The following is a 22,904-nucleotide window of genomic DNA, read 5'->3' on the forward strand; positions in this document are numbered from 1 at the left end:
ACCGCATGCAATCAAAATATGTGACATGATATGGCCATCATCATCTTGTGCTTTTGACCTTTGTCACCAAAGCAACGTCATGATCTCCATCGTCACCGGCTTGACACCTTGATTTCCATAGTAGTGTTGTGGTTGTCTCGTCAACCATTGCTTCTACGACTATCGCTACCGCTTAGTGAAGAATTAAAGAAATTACATGGCGTTTGCATTTCATACAATAAAGCGCAACCATAAGGCTCCTACCAGTTGCCAATAACTTTTACAAAACATGATCATCTCATACAACATCTTATATCACATCATGTCTTGACCATATCACTTCACAAGATGCCCTGCAAAAACAAGTTAGACGTCCTCTACTTTGTTGTTGCAAGTTTTACGTGGCTGCTACGGACTTCTAGCATGAACCGTACATACCTACGGCACAAAAACCACAACGGTGATTTATCAAGTTTGCGTTTTAACCTTCACAAGGACCAACCGCAGTCATATTTGATTCCACTAAAGTTAGAGAAACAGACACCAGCTAGCCACCTTTATGCAAAACTAGTTGTATATCTGTCGGTGGAACCGGTCTCATGAATGTGGTCATGTAAGGTTGGTCCGGGCCGCTTCATCCAACAATACCGCCAAATCAAAATAAGACGTTGGTGGTAAGCAGTATGACGATCACCGCCCACAACTCTTTGTGTTCCACTCGTGCATATCATCTATGCATAGACCTAGCTCAGATGCCACTGTTGGGAAACATAGCATGCAATTTCAAAAAAATTCCTACGCTCATGCAAGATCTATCTAGGAGATGCATAGCAACAAGAGGGGGATAGTGCGTACACATACTCTCGTAGACCGAAAGCGGAAGCATTAACTTAACATGGTTGATGTAGTCGACCGTCTTCTCAAATCAACCGATCAAGTACCAAACTATGACACCTCCGTGTTCTGCACACGTTCAGCTCGATGACGTCCCTCGAACTCTTGATCCAGTATAGGCACGAAGGAGTCGATGAGTTCCGCCAGCACGACGGCGTGGTGACAGTGATGGTGATGTGATATGCGCAGGGCTTCGCCTAAGCACTACGACAATATGACCGGAGGAGTAAACGGTGGAGGGGGCACCGCACACGGCTAAGAAACAATTGTTGTGCTTTGGGGTGCCCCCCTTGTTGGAGAAGACAGTAATTTAAAAAAAAATCCTATGATCACGCAAGATCTATCTAGGAGATGCATAGCAACGAGAGGGGAGAGTGTTGTCTACGTACCCTCGTAGACCGAAAGAGGAAGCCTTTCAAGTAACGCGGTTGATGTAGTCGAACATCTTCGCGATCCAACCGATCAAGTATCGAACGCACGGCACCTCCGCGATCGGCACACGTTCAGCTCGGTGATGTCCCTCAAACTCTAGATCTAGCTGAGGCCGAGGGAGAGTTCCGTTAGCACGACAGCGTGTTGACGGTGATGATGAAGTTACCGGCGCAGGGCTTCGCCTAAGCACTACGACGATATGACCGAGGTGGAAAACTATGGAGGGGGGCACCACACATGGCTAAAAGATCAACTTGTGTGTCTATGGGATGCCCCCTCCCCCGTATATAAAGGAGTGGGGGAGGGGAGGGCCGGCCCTCCTATGGCGTGCCCAAGGGGGGGAGTCCTACTCCGAGTAGGAGTAGGTTTCCCCCCTTCCCTAGTTGGAGTAGGAGAAGAAGGAAGAGGGAGAGGGAGAGAAGGAAAGGGGGGCCGGCCCCCTTCCCAATTCATATTGGGCTTGGGGGGGAGCCCCCACCTTGGACGCCTCCTCTCTTCCACCATGGCCCATTAAGGCCCGTTAACTCCCCGGGGGGTTTCGGTAACATCTCGGTTCTCCGGAAAAAATGCCCGAACCACTCGGCACCTTTCCGGTGTCCAAACATAGCCTTCCAATATATCAATCTTTATGTCTCGACCATTTTTAGACTCCTAGTCATGTCCGTGATCACATCCGTGACTCCGAACAACCTTCGGTACATCAAAACACATAAACTCATAATACTGATAGTCATCGAACGTTAAGCGTGCGGACTCTACGGGTTCGAGAACTATGTAGACATGACTGAGACTCACTTCCGGTCAATAACCAATAGCGCAACCTGGATGCTCATATTGGTTCCTACATATTCTACGAAGATCTTTATCGATCATACCGCATAACAACATATGTTGTTCCCTTTGTCATCGGTATGTTACTTGCCCGAGATTCGATCGTCGGTATCTCAATACCTAGTTCAATCTCGTTACCGGCAAGTCTCTTTACTCATTAGTCCCATTGCTTGCAAGGCTTATTGTGATGTGCATTACCGAGAGGGCCCAGAGATACCTCTCCGAAACAAGGAGTGACAAATCCTAATCTCGATCTATGCCAACCCAACAAACACCTTTGGAGACACCTGTAGAGAATCTTTACAATCACTCATTTACGTTGTCCCGTTTGATAGCACACAAGGTGTTCCTCTGGTATTCGGGAGTTGCGTAATCTCATAGTCTGAGGAACATGTATAAGTCATGAAGAAACTAGTTGCAATGAAACTATAATGATCATGATGCTAAGCTAACGGATGGGTCATGTCCATCACATCATTCTCCTAATTATGTGATCACGTTCATCAAATGAGAACACATGTCTATGGTCAGGAAACATAACCATCTTTGTTTAACGAGCTAGTCAAGTACAGGCATACTAGGGACACTTTGTTTTGTCTATGTATTCACACATGTACTAAGTTTCCGGTTAATACAATTCTAGCATGAATAATAAACATTTATCATGATATAAGGAAATATAAATAACAACTTTATTATTACCTCTTGGGCATATTTCCTTCACCCATGCCCCCGTATATAAAGGAGGGAGAGGGGAGAGGGTCGGCCTAGGGCGTGCCCAAGTTGGGGGGGTCCAACTAGGACTCCTAGTCCTAGTCGCCCCCCTTCCTTTCCAACTGAGGGGGAAAGAGGGAAGTGGAGGGAGAAAGGGTGAAGGAAAGGGGGGCCGCACCCCCTCCCCCTTGTCAAATTTGGACTCCCATGAGGGGAGCGCCACCTCTTGTGGCCTGCCTCCTCCTCTCCACTATGGCCCAATAAGGTCCATTACTTCCCCGGGGGGTTCCGGTAACCCCTCAGTACTCCGAAAAATACCTGAACCTCTCTGGAACCATTCCGGTGTCCGAATATAACCTTCCAATATATCAATCTTTACCTCTCGACCATTTCGAGACTCCTCGTCATGTTCGTCATCTCATCCGGGACTCCGAACAACCTTCGGTCACCAAAACACATAACTTCTATAATACATATCGTCATCGAACGTTAAGCGTGCGGACCCTACGGGTTCAAGAATTATGTAGACATGACCGAGACACCTCTCCGGTCAATAACAATAGCAGAACCTGGATGCTCATATTGTTTCCCACATATTCTACGAAGATCTTTATCGGTCGAACCGCAATGTCAACATATGTTATTCCCTTTGTCATCGGTATGTTACTTGCCCGAGATTCGATAGTCGGTATCTACATACCTAGTTTAATCTCGTTACCGGCAAGTCTCTTTACTTGTTCCGTAGTGCATAATCTCGCAACTAACTCATTAGTCACATTGCTTGGAAGGCTTCATATGATGTGCATTATCGAGAGGTCCCAGAGATACCTCTCTGATACTCGGAGTGACAAATCCTAATCTCGATTTATGCCAACCCAACAAACACCTTCGGAGATACCTGTAGAGCATCTTTATAATCGCCCAGTTACATTGTGACGTTTGATAGCACACAAGGCATTCCTCCGGTGTCCGGGAGTTGCATAATCTCATAGTCGGAGGAATATATATTTAACACGAATAAAGCAGTAGCAATAAAATTGAACGATCATTATGCTAAGCTAACGGATGGGTCTTGTCCATCACATCATTCCACTATGATGTGATCCCGTTTATCAAATGACAACTCATGTCCATGGCTAGGAAACTTAACCATCTTTGATCAACGAGCAAGTCTAGTAGAGGCATACTAGGGAGACGTTGTTTTGTCTATGTATTCACACATGTATCAAGTTTTCGGTTAATACAATTCTAGCATGAATAATAAACATTTATCATGAATAAGTAAATATAAAATAACAACTTTATTATTGCCTCTAGGGCATATTTCCTTCAGCGACGGGTCGTTCCTTCCCCGTGTGCGCATTGGGGGGCACTTGGGCCCCCTGACGGCGGCGGTGCTGCTCGCCCGGCAGCAGTGTGGCTCGACGGTGGCGATCCCCGTGGGCCACGGGTGCCCTTGGCGCGGCAACGTGCCCATTGGCCGCGGGCGGCGCTGGTGGCTGGTGGTGCCCGCTCGACCCAAATCTCGACCCTTTAGGGCCCGATCTGGGGTGGCGCGGCCAAGCGGCTCGGTTCAGCGGTGTTGCTCCCTAGTGGTGGCGAGGCATCGGTGGTCTACGGGCGGTGCTGGCTTTGTTGGCCGGCATGCTGCAGCATGTGGATAGAGACTGGCCGGACCCATGTGGATCTGGTCGGGCCGTCGGGGGCATGTCAAGTCCTTGTCGTCGCGTTCGGCCGGCTCCGCGAGAGCGATGGAGGTTGTCCCCTCCCGCTGGTCGAGTTGTGGTTGCCCCTGTTGGGGAACGTAGCAGAAATTCAAAATTTTCCTACGAGTCACCAAGGTCTATCTATGAAGAGACTAGCAATGAGAGAGAGGAGAGTGCATCTACATACCCTTGTAGATCGCTAAGTGGAAGTGTTCAAGAGAACGGGGTTGAAGGAGTCGTACTTGTCGTGATCCAAATCACCGGAGATCCTAGTGCCTAACGGACGGCACCTCCACGTTCAACACACGTGCAGCCCGGTGACGTCTCCCATGCCTTGATCCAGCAACGAGAGAGGGAGAGGTTGAGGAAGACTCCGACCAGTAGCAGCACAACGGCGTGGTGGTGATGGAGGAGCGTGGCAATCTTGCAGGGCTTCGCCAAGCACCGCGGGAGAGGAGGAGAAAGAGAGGTAGGGCTGCGCCAGGGAGGGGTGGAAACTCTTGTGTTTGCAGCCCCAAATACCTCAAGTATATATAGCGGAGAGGGAGGGGGTGCGACCCCTTTAGGGTTCCCACCCCAAGGGGTGTGGCAGCCCCAAAACCGATCTAGGGTGGCGGCCAAGGGGGGGAGAGGGGAAACTTGCCCCCCAAGTAAGGTGGAGGCGCCCCCTCCCAAACCCTAGGCGCCTTGGGCCCTTGTGGGGGGCGCACCAGCCCACCTGGGGCTTGTCCCCTCCCACACTTGGCCCATGCAGCCCTCTGGGGCCGGTGTCCCCACTTGGTGGACCCCCGGGACCCTCCCGGTGGTCCCGGTATGTTACCGATAACACCCGAAACTTTTCCGGTGACCAAAACAGGACTTCCCATATATAAATCTTTACCTCCGGACCATTCCGGAACTCCTCGTGACGTCTGGGATCTCATACGGGACTCCGAACAACATTCGGTAACCACGTATATCTATTCCCTATAACCCTAGCGTCATCGAACCTTAACTGTGTAGAACCTACGGGTTCGGGAACCATGCAGACATGACCGAGACGTTCTCTGGTCAATAACCAACAGCGGGATCTGGATACCCATGTTGGCTCCCACATGTTCCACGATGATCTCATCGGATGAACCACGATGTCAAGGACTCAATCGATCCCGTATACAATTCCCTTTGTCTAGCGGTATTCTACTTGCACGAGATTTGATGGTCGGTATGCCGATACCTTGTTGAATCTCGTTACCGGCAAGTCTCTTTACTCGTTCCATAACACATCATCCCGTGATCAACCCCTTGGTCACATTGTGCACATTATGATGATGTCCTACCGAGTGGGCCCAGAGATACCTCTCCGTTTACACGGAGTGACAAATCCCAGTCTCGATTCGTGCCAACTCAACAAACACTTTCTGAGATACCCGTAGTGCACCTTTATAGCCACCCAGTTACGTTGTGACATTTGGTACACCCAAAGCATTACTACGGTATCCGGGAGTTGCACAATCTCATGGTCTAAGGAAATGATACTTGACATTAGAAAAGCTTTAGCATACTAACTACATAATCTTTGTGCTAGGCTTAGGATTGGGTCTTGTCCATCACATCATTCTCCTAATGATGTGATCCCGTTATCAACGACATCCAATGTCCATGGTCAGGAAACCATAACCATCTATTGATCAACGAGCTAGTCAACTAGAGGCTTACTAGGGACATGGTGTTGTCTATGTACCCACACATGTATCTGAGTTTCCTATCAATACAATTATAGCATGGATAATAAACGATTATCATGAACAAGGAAATATAATAATAATAACTAATTTATTATTGCCTCTAGGGCATATTTCCAACAGTCTCCCACTTTCACTAGAGTTAATAATCTAGTTCACATCACCATGTGATTAACACTGACAGGTCACATCGCCACGTGACCAACATCTAAAGAGTTTACTAGTGTCACTAAACTAGTTCACATCACCATGTGATTAAGACTCAATGAGTTCTGGGGTTTGATCATGTTTTTCTTGTGAGAGAGGTTTTAGTCAACGGGTCTGCTACATTCAGATCCGTATGTATTTCGCAAATCTCTAGGTCATATTGTAAATGCTGCTTCCACGCTCCACTTGGAGCTATTCCAAATGGTTGCTCCACTATACGTATCCGGTTTGCTACTCAGAGTCATTCGGATAGGTGTTAAAGCTTGCATCAACGTAACCCTTTACGCCGAACTTTTTATCACCTCCATTATCGAGAAACATTTCCTTATTCCTCTAACGATAATTTTGACCGCTGTCAATGATCCATTCCTGGATCATTCTTGTACCCGTTGACTGAATCATGGCAGGGCACACTTCCGGTGCGGTACACAGCATAGCATACTATAGAGCCTACGTCTGAAGCATAGGGGACGACCTTCATCCTTTCTCTCTCTTCTGCCGTGGTCGAGCTTTAACTCTTAACTTCATACCTTACAACTCAGGCAAGAACTCCTTCTTTGACTGATCCATCTTGAACACCTTCAAGATCATGTCAAGGTATGTGCTCATTTGAAAGTACCATTTAGCGGTTTTTGATGTATCCTCATAGATCTTGATGCTCAATGTTCAAGCAGCTTAACCCAGGTTTTCTATTGAAAAACACTTTTCAACTAACCCTATATGCTTTCCAGAAATTCTACATCATTTCTGATCAACAATATGTCAACAACATATACTCATCAGAAATTCTATAGTGCTCCCACTCACTTCTTTGGAAATACAAATTTTCTCATAAACTTTGTATAAACCCAAAATCTTTGATCATCTCATCAAAGAGTACATTCCAACTCTGAGATGCTTACTCCAGTCCTTAGAAGGATTGTTGGAGCTTTGCATACTTGTTAGCATCTTTCAGGATTGTCAAAACCTTCTCGTTGTATCACATACAACCTTTCCTCAAGGATATCGTCGAGGAAACAATGTTTTGACATCCTATCTGCAAGATTTCATAAATCATGCAGTAATTGCTAATATAATTCCAACAGACTCTTAGCATCGCTACGAGTGAGAAAGTCTCATCGTAGTCAACTCCTTGAACTTGCCGGAAAACATCTTAACAACAAGTCGAGCTTTCTTAATGGTGATACTTACCATCATTGTGTGTGTTACTCTTAAAATCCATCTGTACCCAACAGCCTTACGACCATCAAGTATTTCTTCCAAAGTCATGGATCCTCTCTCGGATTTTATGGCCTCGAGCCATTCGTCAGAATCCAGGCCCACCATTGCTTCTCCATAGCTCGTAGGTTCATTGTTGTCTAGCAACATGACCTCTAAGACAGGATTGCGTACCACTCTGAAGTAGTACGCGTCCTTGTCAACTTACGAGGTTCGGTAGTGACTTGATCCGAAGCATCATGAACACTATCATCAGCTTCCACTTCAATTGGTGTAGGTGCCACATGAACAACTTCTTGTGCCCTGCTACACACTGGTTGAAGTGATGGTTCAATAACCTCATCAAGTCTCCACCATCCTCCCACTCAATTCTTTCGAGAGAAAATTTTCCTCGAGAAAGGACCCGTTTCTAGAAACAATTACTTTTGCTTCCGGATCTGAGATAGGAGGTATACCCAACCATTCTGGGTATCCTATGAAGATGTATTTATCCATTTTGGGTTCGAGCTTATCACGATGAAACTTTTTCACATAAGCGTCGCAGCCCCAAACTTTCAAGAAACGACAGCTTAGGTTTCTCTAAACCATAGTTCAAACGGTGTCGTCTCAACGGAATTACGTGGTGCCCTATTAAAGTGAATGCGGTCGTCTCTAATGCCTAAGCCATGGACGATAGTGGTAATACGATAAGAGACATCATGGTATGCCCCATATCCAATAGGGTGCATCTATGATGTTCGGACACACCATCACACTATGGTGTTCCAGGCGGTGTTAGTTGTGAAACAATTTCCACAATGTCTCAATTGTGTACCAAACTCGCAACTCAGATATCCATCTCTATGATCATATCACAGACATTTTTATCCTCTTGTCACGAAGATCTTCAACTTCACTCTGAAATTACTTGAACCTTTCAATAATTCATACTTGTGTTCATCAAGTAAATATACTCAACATCTACTCAAATCATCCGTGAAGTAAGAACATAACGATATCCACTGCGTGCCTCAGCACTCATTGGACTGCACACATCAAAATGTATTACTTCCAACAAGTTGTTTTCTTGTTCCATCTTACTGAAAATGAGGATTTTCAGTCATCTTGCCCATGTGGAAAGATTTGCATATCTCAAGTGATTCAAAATCAAGTGACTCCAAACGATCCATCTGCATGGAGTTTCTTCATGCGTATACACCAATAGACATGGTTCGCATGTCTCAAACTTTTCAAAAACGAGTGAGTCCAAAGATCCATCAACATGGATCTTCTTCATGCGTTTTACACCAATATGACTTACATGGCAGTGCCACAAGTAAGTGGTACTATCATTACTATCTTATATCTTTTGGCATGAAAATGTGTATCACTACGATCGAGATTCAATAAACCATTCCTTTAGGTGCAAGACCATTGAAGGTATTATTCAAATAAATAGAGTAACCATTATTCCCCTTAAATGAATAACCGTATTGCGATAGACATAATCCAATCATGTCTATGCTCAACGCAAACACCAAATGACAATTATTCAGGTTTAATACTAATCTTGATGGTAGAGGGAGCGTGCGATGCTTGATCACATCAACCTTGGAAACACTTCCAACACACATCTTTATCTCACCTTTAGCTAGTCTCCATTTATTATGTAGCCTTTTACTTCGAGTTACTAACACTTAGCAATCGAACCGGTATCTCAATACCCTGGTGCTACTAGGAGTACTAGTAAAGTACACATTTGATTCAATGTATATCCAATATACTGCTGTCGACCTTGCCTGCCTTCTTATCTACTAAGTATCTAGGGTGGTTCTGCTTCAGTGTCCGTTCCTCTCATTACAGAAACACTTAGTCTCGGGTTTGGGTTCAACCTTGGGTTTCTTCATTGGAGCAGCAACTGATTTGCCGTTTCATGAAGTACCACTTCTTGCCCTCGCCCTTCTTGAAACTAGTGGTTTCACTAACCATCAACAATTGATGCTCCTTCTTGATTTCTACATTCGTGGTGTCAAACATCGCGAATAGCTCAAGGATCATCATATCTATCCCTGTTATGTTATAGTTCATCACGAAGCTTTAGTAGCTTGGTGGCAATGTCTTTGGAGAAACATCACTATCTCATCTGGAAGATTAACTCCCACTCGGTTCAAGTGACTGTTGTACTCAGACAATCTGAGTATAAGCTCAACGATTGAGATCTTCTCCCTTAGTTTGTAGGCTAGAAAACTCGTTGGAGGTCTCATACCTCTTGACGTGGGCACGAGCCTGAAATCCCAATTTCAACCCTCGAAACATCTCATATGTTCTACGATGTTTCAAAATCGTCTTTGGTGCCTCAACTCTAAACCGTTTAACTGAACTATCATGTAGTTATCAAAACGTGCATGTCAGATGTTCGCAACATCTACAGATGACGTTCGAGGTTCAGCACACTGAGCGGTGCATTAAGGACATAAGCCTTCTACAAAGCAACAAGGACAATCCTCAGTTTATGGGCCCAGTCCGCATAGTTTCTACTATCAACTTTCAACTATATTTTCTCTAGGAACATATCTAAAACAGTAGAACTAAAGTGCGAGCTATGACATAATTTGCAAAGGGCTTTTGACTATGTTCAGGATAATTAAGTTCATCTTATGAACTCCCACTCAGATAGACATCCCTCTAGTCATCTAAGTGATCACATGATCTGAATCAACTAGGCCATGTCTGATCATCACGTGAGACGGACTAGTCATCATCGGTGAACAACTTCATGTTGATCGTATCAACCATACGACTCATGCTCGACCTTTCGGTCTCTTGTGTTCCGAGGCCATGTCTGTACATGCTAGGCTCGTCAAGTCAACCTAAGTGTTTCACGTGTGTAAATCTGGCTTACACCCGTTGTATGTGAACATTAGAATCTATCACACCCGATCATCACATGGTGCTTCGAAACGACGAACTTTCACAATGGTGCACAGTTAGGGGGAACACTTTCTTGAAATTTTAATGAGGGATCATCTTATTTACTACCGTCGTTCTAAGCAAATAAGATGCATAAACATGATAAACATCACATGCAATCAAAAATGACATGATATGGCCAATATCATTTTGCTCCTTTTGATCTCCATCTTCGGGGCTCCACGATCATCATCGTCACCGGCATGACACCATGATCTCCATCATCATGATCTCCATCATCGTGTCTTCATGAAGTTGTCTCACCAACTATTACTTCTACTACTATGGTACCGGTTAGCAATAAAGTCAAGTAATTACATGGCGTTGTTCAATGACACGCAGGTCATACAATAAATTAAGACAACTCCTATGGCTCCTGCTGGTTGTCATACTCATCGACATGCAAGTCGTGATTCCTATTACAAGAACATGATCAATCTCATACATCACATATCATTCATCACATTCTTCTTGGCCATATCACATCACATAGCATACCCTGTAAAAACAAGTTACACGTCCTCTAATTGTTCTTTGCATGTTTTACGTGGCTACTATGGGTTTCTAGCAAGAACATTTCTTACCTATGCAAGAACCACAACGTGATATGCCAATTGCTATTTACCCTTCATAATGACCCTTTTCATCGAATCCGATCCGACTAAAGTGGGAGAGACTGGCACCCACTAGCCACCTTATGCAACAAGTGCATGTCAGTCGGTGGAACCTGCCTCACGTAAGTGTACGTGTAAGGTTGGTCCGGGCCGCTTCATCCCACAATACCGTCGAAACAAGATTGGACTAGTAACGGTAAGCATATTGAACAAAATCAACACCCACAACTACTTTGTGTTCTACTCGTGCATAGAATCTACGCAATAGACCTACCTCATGATGCCACTATTGGGGAACGTAGCAGAAATTCAAAATTTTCCTATGAGTCACCAAGATCTATCTATGGAGAGAGTAGCAACGAGAGAGAGGAGAGTGCATATACATACCCTTGTAGATCGCTAAGCGGAAGCGTTCAAGAGAACGGGGTTGAAGGAGTCGTACTCGTCGTGATCCAAATCACCGGAGATCCTAGTGCCGAACGGACGGCACCTCCGCGTTCAACACACGTGCAGCCCGGTGACGTCTCCCATGCCTTGATCCAGCAAGGAGAGAGGGAGAGGTTGAGGAAGACTCTGTCCAGCAGCAGCACAACGGCATGGTGGTGATGGAGGAGCGTGGCAATCCCGCAGGGCTTCGCCAAGCACCGCGGGAGAGGAGGAGAAAGAGAGGTAGGGCCGCGCCAGGGAGAGGTGGAAACTCTTGTGTTTGCAGCCCCAAATACCTCAAGTATATATAGGGGAGAGGGAGGGGGTTGCGCCCCCTTTAGGGCCCCCCCCAAGGGGTGCGGCAGCCCCAAAATCCATCTAGGGTGGCGGCCAAGGGGGGGGAGAGGGGAAACTTGCCCCCCAAGTAAGGTGGAGGCGCCTTCTCCCCAAACCCTAGGCGCCTTGGGCCACTGTGGGGGGGCGCACGAGCCCACCTGGGGCTGGTCCCCTCCCACACTTGGCCCATGCAGCCCTCTGGGGCCGGTGGCCCCACATGGTGGACCCTCGGGACCCTCCCGGTGGTCCCGGTACGTTACCGATAACACCCGAAACTTTTCCGGTGACCGAAACAGGACTTCCCATATATAAATCTTTACCTCCGGACCATTCCGGAACTCCTCGTGACATCCGAGATCTCATCCAGGACTCCAAACAACATTCGGTAACCACGTATATCTATTCCCTATAACCCTAGCGTCATCGAACCTTAAGTGTGTAGACCCTACGGGTTCGGGAACCATGCAGACATGACCGAGACGTTCTCCGGTCAATAACCAACAGCGGGATCTAGATACCCATGTTGGCTCCCACATGTTGCACAATGATCTCATCAGATGAACCACGATGTCAAGGACTCAATCGATCCCGTATACAATTCCCTTTGTCTAGTGGTATTGTACTTCCCGAGATTCAATTGTCGGTACGCCGATACCTTGTTCAATCTCGTTACCGGCAAGTCTCTTTACTCGTTCCGTAACACATCATCCTGTGATCAACCCCTTGGTCACATTGTGCACATTATGATGATGTCCTACCGAGTGGTTACACGGAGTGACAAATCCCAGTCTCGATTCGTGCCAACCCAATAGACACTTTTGGAGATACCCGTAGTGCACCTTTATAGCCACCTAGTTACGTTGTGACGTTTGGTACACCCAAAGAATTCCTACGGTATCCGGGAGTTGCACAATCTCATGGTCTAAGGAAATTATACTTGACATTAGAAAAGCTTTAGCATACGAACTACACGATCTTTTTGCTAGTCTTAGGATTGGGTCTTGTCCATCACATCATTCTCCTAATGATGTGATCCCGTTATCAACGACAACCAATGTCCATGGTCAGGAAACCATAACCATCTATTGATCAACGAGCTAGTCAACTAGAGGCTTACTAGGGACATGGTGTTGTCTATGTACCCACACATGTATCTGAGTTTCCTATCAATACAATTATAGCATGGATAATAAATGATTATCATGAACAAGGAAATATAATAATAATAACTAATTTATTATTGCCTCTAGGGCATATTTCCAATAGCCCACGTGGCCGTTATCTCCTTTCCCTGCCCCCAGGTCTCGTGTTGGCACCCCAGTGAGACGGTGATGTTGATTTGGTGACCATGGTGGCACAGGTTGGTGGGCGGCAGATTGGGTGGTGCATTGCGGAGAGTCCAGGGTGGTGGTGGTTGTTTGGGTCAGGAGAAATCCCTGGCGGCTCGTCTGGCTCGGACGCGGTGACGCCCATAGGCGCCGCCGAACCTTCTTGAAGGGTGTCGGGTATACCCCTTCCTCACTGCCTCCGCGTACCGGGGGAAACCCTTAGACTCGTTCAGGCAACAGCGGTGGTGCCATCGCATTCCTTTTTGAAGGTGTTGCTTGGTATGTGACCCTTCGGAATGCTAGGAACGTGGTGGTACTTCTCTGGAGGGTGCAGGGTTGCCGGTCTTCATCGCTTAGTTGATCTGCCGGTGTCGGAATTTGTTTCTCTTTTCTTTCTCTATTTTTTTTCTTTTGGGCTTTATTGTGCTACGGCCCCCGCGAGTTGGATGTATCGGTTGGATGCTTTATAATATAAAGCGGGGGGAAACCCTTTATCGTCAAGCTCGCCAGTAGCGGTTGTCCTACGACTAGCGGATCCCAATCTCTCACTGGAACAACGCAATGGCGTCGTTGGCCATTTCATCATCTCAACTCTAGCTTGATCAGACACTTCTAGCTTGATCAGATAATGTTGCAATGGCGGTGTTGCCCATTTCATGGTCTCAACTCTAGCTTGATCATATAATGTTGACGCGCCCTTGTTGAAGGTCCGGACATCCGAAATCCCACTAATCGAAAACAAACCTAGGGGAGGTGTGGGGGAGCCTGGACACGCTAGGGAGGCGGGGACACAATAGAACTTCACCAAATATACTATTTGTTCTGTGTTTATATCAGTTTGCTGCTGAAGTTTCGGAACAACATTTCACACAACAAACATATTTTAGATCCCATTTACATGCTAGCTTAAAATGATTTCTCAGTGATAGTTAAGCTCCCTCTTCTGTTCAAAATGATTCCCCGAGCTCCAGGAAATTTGTCTGCAAGGGTTTTACACCTCCACCTCAAGTATGCTGACAAAAAACGTGGCAACTTGCAAAGATGAGCTGCTCTTTCAGTTTTCAGTCAGCATACAGTACACGGTAGCACCAAGGTTTCCATAAGAACAAAAGGTTGTGTAAACAAAATTCTTAGAATGTTTGGAAAGAAATATATGACAAAGTAAACAGAGTATCTCGGAATCAAACCGATCAACAACATTTTCTTAGACAAAAGGCATTACGTCTTAAGAAGGCCCCAAAATGGTCACACGATACAGAGGTGCTGAATGGACAGCTTACAGTGCAAGGTACTCCTCACTCAAACACACAGAACATAAGAGAATTTAAAATGACACCTTACAGTCAATGATGCCCTCCTCACTCAAACCCCAAAGACAAGAAAATAAATAGAGGAAGATCACTGCCCCGTGCAGCAGCCCTGAGCAGGATCGACGTATTTAGCTATCAAAGCGATCAGGCATCCTCATATCATGGATGTGCATGTTACGGTTACCATTAACTCTTTTAAAATCAAATCGAGCATTTCTAGAGGCTCTGTTATCTAGCTGCAGCCGCCTGTGTTGATTAGCCATCCATTCCTCATTGCGGTCATCAGAGAGGGAGGATGTCATCACCTTGATCACCCTTGCATTTAGAACAAAGAACTTGGCGAAGTTAACGTCGGGTCTCATGCCTACATATCCCTCCAGTACAATTCTTCCAAGATGGCGAACAAGGCATTCAATTGGATCGAGCATATCATGTTGCCACACATTTTTCATATCCTTCCTAAGCAATGACTGCAAAAGAAGAGAAACAAATAAGTATAGAAAGAATTAACCTCTTCATAGATGGCATCTATTAACATCAGGATGACTTGCATGATGTGTAAATTCAGGATTATTGAACATAATAATCCCCTAGAAGGCTCCCTTTTATTACCTTCAAAATTTCCAACATGCAACTTTGACCACTAGATTTCTCAACGTAAACTTGGGAAACGAATAAAACTTTATTGTGAATCTTAATTTAACCAAATATTATTTCTGTCGTCCAAGCTAGGCACCCAGAGAGATATATGATTGATCAAAGATGAAAACCTCTTTGAACATGTTTAACACCATGCCATTTTACATTTTTTGCTGGAGTTATTAACATTTAACAAGAAGCTAGGATTTCACCTGGATGTATATCTTCTCGATGCAGGGAAAGCATCTAAGTAATCCAACTACTACATCCAGATTAGGACCAATAGATTCGACAGCCAAGATCTTCACTACGCGCACCGGCAGGGTGAAGTTGATCGGGATCATTTCCTGGAGAAAAAGGGTAAATACATGAGGAAATAACCCAAATGTATGTTCCAAGAAGAAGATTGGTTATACCTTAACAACTGCCGTTCCAATCTCAAGTTTGAAGATTTTTTTAGACACATAGCCCAGCACCGTCAGTTTCGGCGCTGCGATGACCCTGATCGTCCTTGGGCCATTTCTAGATGGAATCAATCTCTCAAGGCATGGTGCATCCTCAATGACAAGCTCCTGAAACACATCTGCTTCGAAGGTGGAATATACAGAGACACCAATACTCCGAAGAGTCGGTGAGAAGATCCGGACAGTGCTGAGCCCGCAGATGTTGTGAAGGTCAAGGGCCTCGAGCACAATGCAGCTTGCGAGAAGGCGGTGGATGTCCGCCTTGGAGATGACGACACCGTCCAAATTGAGCTACTTCAGCCGAGGGAGAAGAAGTGCAGGGGTAGCATTAATCTCAGGGAAATCAGCACTGTGAGATTTCAGCGCCACGATGACCCTGATTGTCTTTGGGCCACGTGAGGTGAATCGCTCAAGGCGAGGTGCATCCCCAATGACAACTCCTGAGACACCAATCTGCTGCGTGGTGGGAATATACAGAGACATCAATACTCCGGCGAGTCGGTGAAACGATTCGGACGGTGCTGAGTCCGCGGAGGTTCTGAATCTCAAGGCGCTCGAGCACAATGCAGGCTGCGAGCAGGCGGTGGATGGACGCCTCCGACATGGTGACTTTGTACAAACTGAGCTGCTTCAGCCGAGGAAGAACAAGCACGGGGGCAGCCTTAGTCTTGGGTGGGCGCGAATCGGAGCACGGAAGGTGGTAGCAGGCACGGTGTGTGGGAGTAGGCGTCACCGGAGGAGGTGAAGCCGAGCTCCTCGAGGCCATCAAGGGAAGGGGACCGGAACCAGCCGTCGAACTTGGCGTAGCGTTCGCGGCTGAGGCGGATGGTGTAGAGTGCGAGGCGGCTAGCGGGGCCAGGGTGCGCGGCGAGGATCTTGGAGACGATGGTGATGCGGTTGCTTTCTTGTCTGGAGAGTCCTCTGGCGACGAGGTTTAGTGGGATGGTGTCGGGTGGTAGGTGCGACATATGCCAATGGATGGCTTATCATTGTGGGAGCTAGTAAGACATCGCCGGTGCCTGGAAACGGGATAAGGCGAAGACATGCACGCCGGCGGATCTTACCCAGGTTGGGGGCTCTCCGTGGAGATAATACCCCTACTCCTGCTTTGCGGGGTCTCCGCATGATCACTAGATTGATAAGAAGCTACAAGGGGCTCCTTGAGCTGTTCGGTGGGAGGAGGAAGAAGGGCAAGGCTAGCTCTCTTCCCTCCCTATGGTGGTGTCTAAAACTCTATGAGATCAACCCTTTGGATGGGTGTCCCGGGGGGTTTATATAGGCCTACCCCCCGGGGGTCCCAACTGTCAGCGTCTATGTCCGCCGGCTTCTCCGCCGGCTACTGGGGCCCGCCGACTGGTGGGTCCCGCCGGCTGCCGGCCCATTGGTCGACAGGCCGGCCCCACCGCTTGGGGGTCTTGTCGGGGGCTGGTCACTATTGCCTCGCCTCTAATGACGAGGGCTTTGTTAGGGTGAGCATGGCTACAATGCCGCCGCCTTGCGGGCTCTCACTGTAGCCTTACCTTGTCTTGTATCCTTAATGGTGTGCACGCACTGAGGAGGGGAGCAAGCCGACCATGCCTTAGGCCGGCTCGGGGAGGCCAGGCCGCCTTCGGGCGTCTCTCTGACCGAAGTGGCCCACCGCCTACGGGCCGTACTGGTAGCCCATCATGGAGGGTGTCATGATCCGCATGGCAACAGTGCCACGCCGGACGGGGGATGGCCGTCCCGTACGGCGTACTGTAGCCATGCGTGTTCCGGGATTGGGCGGTGGCAGGGTCCACTATAGCCATGCCCTGTCCCATCATCGTTATGGGGGTGCAGACTTTCTAGGGTACGGCCCATGGCCGCCTGCCAGGGGCCGGCTTCTTGGAGTCGTTCTTCTTGGGCCGGCTTCTTGGAGTCGGTCTTTCCTCGGCCGGCTTTTGGGAGCCGGCCCTATTGTGGCGTCTTCCAAAAGAGTTTATGGCCGGGCCGCCTTCCGGTAGCCGGCCTGTGAGATAGCCGGTTGGAAGAAGGCGGCCCCGTGTCGTGGGCCCTTCATAGTTTGGTTAGCCCATTGCTTTTTCTAAGGGCCAAAGGGAGCCGGCTAGGCTACCCGTGGTCATTTACTCCGACAGTAGTCCCGAAGCTGGTTGGGCTTCGCGACTGAAGGGGGAATCGAGAAGCTCGGCCAGCTTCCTATCCCGAAGAGCCGGCAGCTAGGAGCCGGCTTCTCTTATGCGTGCCTTCTCGGTGAAGTCTCCTTGAAATCTGAAGGCGGGAACCAGCTGGCGCGCTAGCCAGGTGGCAGGCTGACCTCCCGCCAACCGCGCGCCATGTGGCACCCTTTGGCTGGAAGGGCCTGCCAGCCCACGCGCGCGACGGGACGCCACCGCAGGCTGGGGCCCGCCACTTCCATGCCTCGGCCCGAACCGACCGCACCGAACCGACCGCACGTCTTCCGGTGGCGGGTCCCACTCGTCATGATGGCGCGATAATCGCGGGTCGTGGGGGAATGGGCGCAGCTAATCCCACGCCCCTCGTGCCTCGCCTCCTCGGCTTCACCGCGCGAGTAGGGCCGGGGAGGGGGAACGGCAGTCGTTCGCACGCTCGCCCTCACTCCACCACCTCCCTTTTCTTCTTCGCAGCAGCAGCTCTCCGCAGCGCTTCCGTTCCGCCACTCTTTCTTCTTCCTAGCGCGTCGCAAACTCACTACCTCCGCGCCGCGCGCTTTCCATCGCCGCGCTCTCCGTCACCACGCTCTCCGTCGCCCCAGCACCATCATGGCTCCGATGTCGAGCTCCTGGGACGGCTCCAACATCCGCGACGACCACATCGATTTTCTCCGCAAGACGCGGCGGTTGTTGGGCGAAGATCTTGTGCGGGTCCTCTCGCGTTGGTGAGGGAAATTTCGCCGGCGCCGGAGGAGGGCGAGCGAGTGATTTTCTAATCGCATTGCCTGCGCGGCGTCAGCCTTCCTGCGAGCGGCTTCTTCCGCGCGTTTCTTGACTTCTATTATCTTCAGCCGCACCACCTCACCCCCAACACGGTGGTGCTGCTGTTGGCCTTCGTCACTTTGTGCGAAGGTTTGCTCGGCGTCCACCCCACCATCGAGCTCTGGGGGGAGTTTTTCCAATCCAAGCTCCGCACGATCGTCGCAGGCGTGCTGGCTCCATGCGGCGCCTTCATCGCCATTCGGAGGTCCACCGCCGACAACCCGTTCCCTCCTGTCATGCTGATCCAGTCGGTGAAGCTCTGGCAAAAGTTTTATTTTTATGTGAAGAACGTCGCCGCGAATGGTGACTACGTCAATTTGCCGGCTTAAGTAGCCGGCCCGCCGCCTGTGAGGCAGCCTTCATGGTCCTTCCGGGCCAAGTCGCGGACGCCGGCTGGAGCTGGTGCCGTTGCCCGGCTTCGGGTGCTAATCCAGTCGGAGCACCTGACCGGGCCCAACCTTATAGCCGCCTTCGTCGAGTGCCGGGTACTCGCGCTCCAAGGCCGCCCTCATCTGATCTGTCAGATGAGCCAACGCTTCGACCCAAGCCGGCTCAGCACCAGAGAGATGCCTCACGATGAGGTGTCTTACATGGTGAACTACATCGCCAACTGCAAGCTCACCGAGGAGTGGTGGTATGGCAAGGAACCGTACTCTCGTGCCAACCCCCCGCCCATGGTAAGCCTTTCTTTCCTTTCTTCTTTTTCTTCTTGCCGGGTTATTTTTGGCCGGCTTCTGACTAGTCGTCTTGTCTTCAATCAGAATCCCCTTCTTCATCCTTCGGCCGGGACCGCGGGGCTGCAGCGCGAGTTCGCCCCTGACCGCATGGTGGACGACCTTGACGACCCCGACTTGGGGGCGGCTGCCCTAGACGACGACGCCGTAGGGGGAGGCGGCGAGACAGGAGTCTCCGGGTTCACGGCCGGCTTTGACGACTGGCCCGACGATGACGAGGTCGAGCCCATTCCGCCCTGCCAGCCGGCGATCGACCCCCAAGGCGCCAGCCCGTCCGGCGGGCCGACCGCACGAGGCGGTGTGCAGAAGCATCGGGTGGCGCCGACTCTCTTCGGCGGCCGGCCGAAGAAGCCCAAGGGATCCGCGGCGGCGACCAAGCGGGACGAGGTAGCCGCGAAGGAGGCCCGCTTCCGCAAAATGGTGAAGCAGCCACAGGCGGTTTCGGCGTAAGTACTGGTCCTTACGCGCTTTTCTTTCTTTCTTTAGTCGATGCTCTTCTAAGTCCTTTCTCCATTTCATCAACCAGGGCCCCGCTCTCTCTTGAGCGGACTACCACCGTCTCAATAGTCGGCGGGGCGGGAGGATCTGCGGGTTCCCGCCGCATAGACCCCCGCGCCAAGCTCCAGGCGGCGACTGAGCGGAACGCGCGGGAGGTGCGGGAGGAACGGGAGGCGTAGGAGCGGAGGTCAGCCGCCACCGAGTCGGCCCGAGAGACGACGGCGGAGTCAACCAAGGCGCAAGCCGACGCGGCGGCCAGGGGCCAGGCGGAGGCCAAGGCCACAGAGAGGGCCGCGGAGGCCCTGCGCAGCCAGCCTCCGCAACTCGTCATCCCCCTCCGCTCCGTGGCCCCTGATATCCCGGTGCCCCCGGCGGAGGAAATCGGCCGCGACCCTTCGGTGATGGAGAGGGAGGGGGCGACGTAGTCGTCCAAGAGGGAAAAGTGGTGCCGCCTCCGTCGGCCGGGACCAGTCAAGGCGGCCAGCCCGAGGTGCCACCTAAGCAGCCGGCTGGAGGAGAGCCAACTGCAAGGGCAGATCTTGTGGTCTTGTCGCCGACTCGTCGGCGTGCGGGGAGGGCGACTTCAGAGCCGGATCCGCAGGGGCCGCCGACTCTAGCTCGTTGTCGGCCGATCTCGAGTCGGCCACCGTCAGCTCGCCAGGGTGGACGCCGGGCGGAAGGACAAGCGCGTTGAACCTGGCGGTGCAAGATGTCCGTAGCCGGCTTCAGGCTCAGGCCACCGCGCTGAAGAAGTGCACCCAAGAGTTTCTCGTGACACGGGTGGACGTTCGGGTTAGTTTTCTTGCTCTTGATTTCTTCCGTGGGGGCGCGTCAGTGCACCCACTGGGTGTAGTCCCCGAGTTTCGAGTCGGCTGCTAAGCAGGCGGCTTGGAACTTCTTCGAAGACTTTGTTTTAATGACTTGTTCTTGCTCGCACCTTCGTCCTGTTTGCAGGATTATGACAACCTCCACGCCGCTACCTTTAACTCCCAGGTCTGGGAGGTGAACCAGAAGGCCACCGATCTGTCGGAGAGCCGGCGTGAGTGCTTTGTCATTTTATCTCATGTGGGGGCGCGTCAGCGCACCCACGGGGTGTAGTCCCCAAGATTCGGGACGATTGCTGAGCAGTCGGGTCGGATCTTTCTTGCCGTCTTTTTTCTTAATTTCTTCTTCTTCATGTTGGCAGGAGCCAATGCCGACCTGAGGGAGCAGCTGGGCGTGGCCCAGACCGCCCTTCACACCAGGGAGGGCGAGTTCAGCGCCTTGACTCAGGAGCGTGACCGCCTGGCCAAGAAACTGGCTGACCAGGAGGAAAGCCACAAGGCGGCCCTGAAGGCGGCGCAGGACAGCGAGGCCGCCCACAAAGCTGAATATGAAACCGAGGCGGCGAGCTCGGCCGAGGCAAGGCAAGCTCTGAGCAAAGGCTATGGCCGGGTCGAGGATTTGGTTGACGGTAGGCCGCCCTCTTCTTCATTCCTTTGCTTGTCTTTGCAAACCGGTTTATCTCCTGACTTGTTCTGTTTCTTTCTTCTTTGTGAAGAGTACTTTCCTGGCTACTCCGTCGCCGCCAACCAAGCCATCTAAGGTCACCGTGAGGCCCGGCGGCAGGCTAGGGTTGAGATTGCACCAGACGCCAACCGGTCACTTGAGGAGCAGGTTCTGGCGATCCAAGCCCGCCTCCAGCCAGCCTACCGCATGCTCCGCCGGCTTCAGCATGCCGGAGCACAGGTGCTGGCCGCCCTTTGGCCCGGTGAAGTAATTCCTCGCACCCCCAGCCGTACTGCCGACTGGCTGGACGTGGCAGTCGGCCGCCTCGAGGCCTGGAAGGCTTCAGCAGCTCGGTCCGGCGCCCGACGGGCGCTAGAGTTCGTCCGGGCTTGGTACCCTAGGTTGAACGTGGACCAGCTGCGCACCTGGCTGCAGGAGGCTGACGAGGAGCTAGAGGCGGTGCGGCCGGCTATCATCCAGCGCGCCTCGGCGATCGCCGACTTCACCGATACCAGCGCCTTTGCTCCTGAGGTAAACGAAGACGGCGTCGCGTAGCCGGTGGAATGGTTCAGGCTGAACCCGACCGACGGTGAAGACTCGGCGGAGGAGATCGACTCCAGCGACGAGGGTGAAGAGGAGGAGGAGGAAGACGGCGAAGACGCTGTGCCAGATGGCGAAGCAGCCAGCCAGCCTCAGCCTGACCGTGCCTCTAGCAACGAGGCGCGTGCAAATGCTCCACCTGCCACAGGCGACGATCAGGCCGAGACTCGCCAGCCGGCCACTCCTCCAGCCGACACCGCCGTCTCCACAAATCTACTTGACGCCCAGGACGCTCCCTTGGCTTGATTCTTTGTCTTTACTTTCCTGCTTGTCACTCTTTGAACAGCTTTATTAACTTTGTGCAATTCCACCCACTGGGGGTGTATCCAAACTTTGTTGAATGTCGTCCTCTCGAAGGCCTTTTGTGTAAATATTATTATGCATGTGCTTGGCTTCCATTCCTACTTGCTTTTTATCTTTTGTCTTTTTTCCTTTGCCGCCTTCCCTTGGTTGCCGCCTTCCCAGCCGGGCAGCTGCTCTGTAGTCTGTGGCCGGGTAAGGAGTTCGGCCGTATGGGAAGGCAAGTACTCAAGCTTTCTTAGATTGTAGCAGAGTAAGAAAGGAAGCCGGCCAGCCAGCTGCTTCGACAGCCACTTGGCGAGGGGGGAACCGGCGTGTTATGTAAGTTCGTTAGTCCTTAGCTGTTTTTCATGTGGGCCTCCTTTTCCGCCTTAGGCTCTTGCTAGTCGGGCAGCCGATTCTTCGAGCTGTGACTTTCACAAGAGAGGGCTTGGGTGCCGGCACATTACTTGTTTGACTACAGGTAGAACTTGTACATAACCCAAGGCGGCAAGTCCCTGGACCGACTTAGTCGAACCCGGTGCCGGACGAAAGAACA

The sequence above is a fragment of the Triticum aestivum genome, chromosome 5B (assembly GCF_018294505.1).
Source record: "Triticum aestivum cultivar Chinese Spring chromosome 5B, IWGSC CS RefSeq v2.1, whole genome shotgun sequence".
Lineage (NCBI taxonomy): Eukaryota > Viridiplantae > Streptophyta > Magnoliopsida > Poales > Poaceae > Triticum > Triticum aestivum.